This window comes from Capsicum annuum, unplaced genomic scaffold (assembly GCF_002878395.1).
Source record: "Capsicum annuum cultivar UCD-10X-F1 unplaced genomic scaffold, UCD10Xv1.1 ctg37420, whole genome shotgun sequence".
NCBI lineage: Eukaryota > Viridiplantae > Streptophyta > Magnoliopsida > Solanales > Solanaceae > Capsicum > Capsicum annuum.
Genome location: NW_025844478.1, coordinates 1 through 4,840, shown reverse-complemented (window position 1 = coordinate 4,840; position 4,840 = coordinate 1). Strand labels below are relative to the sequence as shown.

The 4,840-nt window shown below is 31.6% G+C and overlaps 1 long non-coding RNA gene across 1 annotated transcript; it reads right to left on the bottom strand.

Annotated features, from left to right (window-relative positions):
- Positions 1 to 2,828: 2,828 nt before the first annotated feature.
- Positions 2,829 to 4,157, bottom strand: LOC124891562. The gene is made up of 2 exons (XR_007049743.1): positions 3,894 to 4,157; positions 2,829 to 3,155 (listed from the first exon to the last, which is right to left on the bottom strand). It is a non-coding gene; the product is annotated as an uncharacterized LOC124891562 (long non-coding RNA).
- Between the last annotated feature and the right edge of the window lie 683 nt (positions 4,158 to 4,840).

Here is a 4,840-nt window from a genome sequence, read left to right as displayed (position 1 = left end):
AATTATACTTGAACATGGGAGAAGAAAATTTAAAATGGAGCAACTGCATGCCAATTAACTGTTTACTTAATATAAGTGTTATTTCATACTGCAACGATATGTGTTAAATAAAAGCACTAATTATCCATGCTAGCATTCACTAAAATAATCACATAATGTATCGTACAGATGTCACTTCACATGCACAATTTCAATTTTTACATAGTTAAAAATTTAGCCAAACCACAAATGTTTACCAACTTTACAATACGTTTACGCATGTCCATGCTTCCATTCATTGAGTGAAAATAATGAATAACTTCACCCCAATCCTAATTTGTATTTAAGGCCCAATAAATGACCCATAAAAAATTTACATATACAAATCATATTGGACCTAAAATGAGGATAATTTTAACAATCTACTTAGTTGGATTGAGCCCAAATTAAAGGGTCTCAAAATCGGGTTACAATAAATTGGCCCAAAGAATAGTTCCCAAATTAGAAGGTCTCAAACCCTAATTTACTATACAAAAATAAAATAAAATCGGATAGGGAAATAAATGGGGAAGATAAAGGGGTAAGTGGAAAAGATAGTGGGGGACAAGAAAAGACAAGTGTGGGGAATGGTTTTAAATAAAATCAGGTGGTTTTGAATTGGGAAGGGTAATTTGGAATGTGAAATGACATTATGATCCCACTTGTTACTTTAATTATGATAAAACCGGAAAAAGGTAAAATTCGAGTGCTTCGAATCAATAGGTCTCGAGTCGAATATAATTTCCGTAATTTATTTTAGTTCTTAAAGAGTGACTTAATTAAAAGGGGAAAGAAGACACAACAGTGACTAATTTTTGTTTTATTTAAGAAGAGATATTCTAACAAGAAATTAAACCCACGTTGTTAGTACCAAAATTTAGATGTTATCAAAGGTGCCATCTCCTAGTGCCTGACTTATAGTGTTCATAATAATCACTTTATAGTAGTACCGCTAATTCTAATGATTTGCAATTCGGTATTCGCAATAGAGTTTTGGTAAATTTAGATTTATGTTAAGTAGGATCTATTCGAGAAAAATACTTTATGTCAAAAATATTTTATATTTAAAACTCGAAATTTAAACCATTTAGCTATTATTTCAATGCACTCAACAAATATCAACTATTATAAGTTATCTTAAAAGGTCCAAACTTATAAGTTATACGATACAAAAAATTTTTATGGTGAGAGAGGTACGCCAAGTCATTTTTATGTGAGGGCTTTAATTATTGACAAGTGTATATTGTGGGACCACTTCTTTTAACTTTACTCCAATTTTTTTTTATTTTTTCTAGTTTGTTTACTTAAAACCTTTTTTTTTTTTTGTTTTCCAAGGTATCCCCACAGCCGGCAGCCGTGAGAGTAATCCTTCGTTCCTTGATCAACGCATTTTGTGGTAGGAAATTGACCATACAGTTTGCTCCATTCGCCAGAGGCGGGAATCGAACCCCCGACCTCTTGCTTAAGTACTTAAAACCTTTGATAGCACATCATTAGCAATTACTATTCCTTTCTTCTTTTCAAATAAAACCCTCTTTTTGACTTTATTTAATACTTGATGTTTAATTATAAAAATTTCAGTTACTATATAATTTATTTTTTGATTTCATTATAATTTTGTTTTGAACTTATCCTATTTTTTTTTTATTTTCATACAAGTAACTTGATTTAAATTATATTTCATATTTAAGTAATATTTAAAATTTGTAAGAAAAGTACATTTGAATAACTAACAGAAGTTTAATTTTATTTTTTTTCAAATAAAATGAAAAAATATTTGTAATAATGTGTAGTAGCTCATACATAGATTCTAATATATGACATTATGTGACTATCTATCTTGAGATATTACTCTTTTAAAGCATATTTAAGGGATAATACTCACAAAATATCTGAACTTTGATCGGATTTTCAGTTGAGCATATTGAACTTTGCGAGGGTTCTATTACTCCCTAGACCTTTTTTTCGTATTTTAATTGCGTATATCTTCCTACATGGACACGTGTAAATAATACACGCGCTAGTACACGTGTAAAATGAAATCCACCAGCCGCCAAAACTGGATATAGAGTTTCGGAGGAAATTAAATCCACTTTAAAAAGTCTAGGGGAGTAATAGGACCCCCCACAAAGTTCAGTATGCTCAACTGAAAATCCGGTCAAAGTTCAGGTATTTTTATAATTATTATCCCCATATTTAATATACGTTTTAGAAAAATTAGTCAACTTTGGTGATTTTGCTAAATTTTAAAAAATTGAGAGCATAAGATGCCAAACCCACTTTATTACGATTTTCTATTTTTTATACATAGTAAAAAAGAGGTCCTCAGATTCACTACAAAAAAAATCGCATTTAGCAACAGACCGAAAACCTTGCTAATCAACATATATCCGTCGCTATATCAATTTAGAAACGGATCAACGACGGAATATGTGTCGTTGCTATTTTGCGCGTTGCTAACCATTTAGCAACGGAAAAAATAAAATCCGTTGCAAGTTTTGCAACGTCATAGAGACAAATTATATCCGTTGCCATTTGTAGCAACGAATAAATTAGTAATTTTATTTATAAGTGCCGTTACTAATTTCATATTGTATTTCGTTATTTTGATTATTTCGTGACCAAATATTTTATTGCTAGTCCGTTGCTAAAATTTTTTATATTTAGTCCCAAATTTTTTGTGTTTTCCTCAATCCATTGCAAACATCTACCAACTATCCTTAAAAGAACCCACATCATCCATAATACCAAAGATAGCAAAATCTAAACACAATTATGTCCAAAACATCCATAGTATCACAACACCCATCTAAACACAATTATGTCCAAACATCTACAAACTATTCTTAAAATAACCCACATCCATCAAGTGTATATTGTTGTTGCACAATTTTAAACATTTTCAATAAAATAGACCATCAAAAATCAATGCACTGATCGTCAAAAGTATCACAACTGATCAAGATTGCAATCATCAACTAAGGAATCAAGATCGTCCAAAGTAGTAGCCTTTTGCTTCATATCCAAAACCAAATAGTCTTCGCTTTTTCCTCCCCCCACAGCTTGGTAATATCTTCAATTTGATCAATATCAAATTCTGAAAATATTTTTTCTCATAATATTTCTTCATATCTTTCCTGTAATAGATGAAGTGAAATTATAATGGATTGTACTTAAAAATAATTAGATACCAAAAACTACTTTAAACTAAAAATAAGAATTAAGTAAACTACTACATTAAGATTTAGTCTTACATGGACGATTCAGGAATGTTCATCATCGAAAGATTTTCCTTAATGACCATGTGTGTGAACATAAAAATGTACCAGGTATTGATACATAGAAGCTAATGTGGTAATCACTTTCAATAATGTGATGCTTGGAAAGATACGCAGCTTGTCCCTTATAAGCAAGAATTAATGATGGATAAACAACAAAAGTAAAAGCTATCTGCAGAGAAGCAACTCTTATTAGGACTTTAGTTGAATTTGTAGTTGCCACCATAAAGGATTTTTGCTTGGTATTTTTACAAGAAGGAACGTTATCAAATTGAACAAAACATCAGGAGAAAAATATTATTTTGACTATAAACAATCCAGCTAACACACATCAGCTTAATAGCCTTCAATCTAATACTCAGTTCAAGAAACTGATACAATACCATCCTGTGTCAATTTTTTTGTAAGGAACAAAAGTGAAATGACAATCTGCATGCTAAATGTACGCTCATGCTTACAAGGAAAAAATAATTAAGAAGCTTGTGCGGAAAAGTGAATTCTGATTATTTCCAAAGCAACTCATGCAAGAAATGTAGAAGAAGAAGAAATGATGCAGAAACACTAAAATAGTGAAGTATAACTACGATTTCTTGGTACCTTTCAGCAGCTTAATGAGAACCAAATTACTTGCATTTGTTGTCTTCTACAACATTGACCCTATAACAAGTATTGGGAGCACAGTTACCATATATTTTCCCCTTTGCTTTGCATATGACCAAGCTTCTTTCTCAGCTAACAGTACCAGTTCTGCATGCATTTGGAACCACAAAACGCATTCAGATGGGGAGCTTCTCTAACAAAATAAGCACTTAAGAGTCAAATCTGAATTTATATTATAAGGACTAACTCAATCAGACAACATACTGCTCAAGTAATTAAGTAATCAATATACAGATCATATATTACTATACCAACATTACATATCCTATGCAAGGAATATGAATAATAATCTTAAATTTACACAGAAGTCAAATTCACAAACTCTATATTTGTTGCTTTGCAGAATTTTCAGTTAGACCAACAAGTCTCATCCATCGATTTGGACTTCGGCCAATTGGGGTTCAAGACAGAAGTAGCAACAGAAAAATACAAACACAACTCTCATAATATTTTCTCAGAGCATGCCTTCAGAACATTAACTGTGCCTTTTACTGCAGGCTCAACAAGTTCAACCTGTAATCTAGACATTGAATATATGAAGAGTTTATGGACTTCGGCCAATTGGGGTTCAAGACAGAAGTAGCAACAGAAAAATACAAACACAACTCTCATAATATTTTCTCAGAGCATGCCTTCAGAACATTAACTGTGCCTTTTACTGCAGGCTCAACAAGTTCAACCTGTAATCTAGACATTGAATATATGAAGAGTTTTACTTCTTTTGCTGACGTCTAATACCATGTCCTCAAGATCACTATCCTAAATAACCGAAGATCCATCAGGAGTTGTAGCCTTATGGAATGAATCTGTCAACCTATGCTAGTGGGCTGGAGTAAAAAGAGCAACAAAATCGTCTTGTTATCATGAATATCAAATGATCTTTA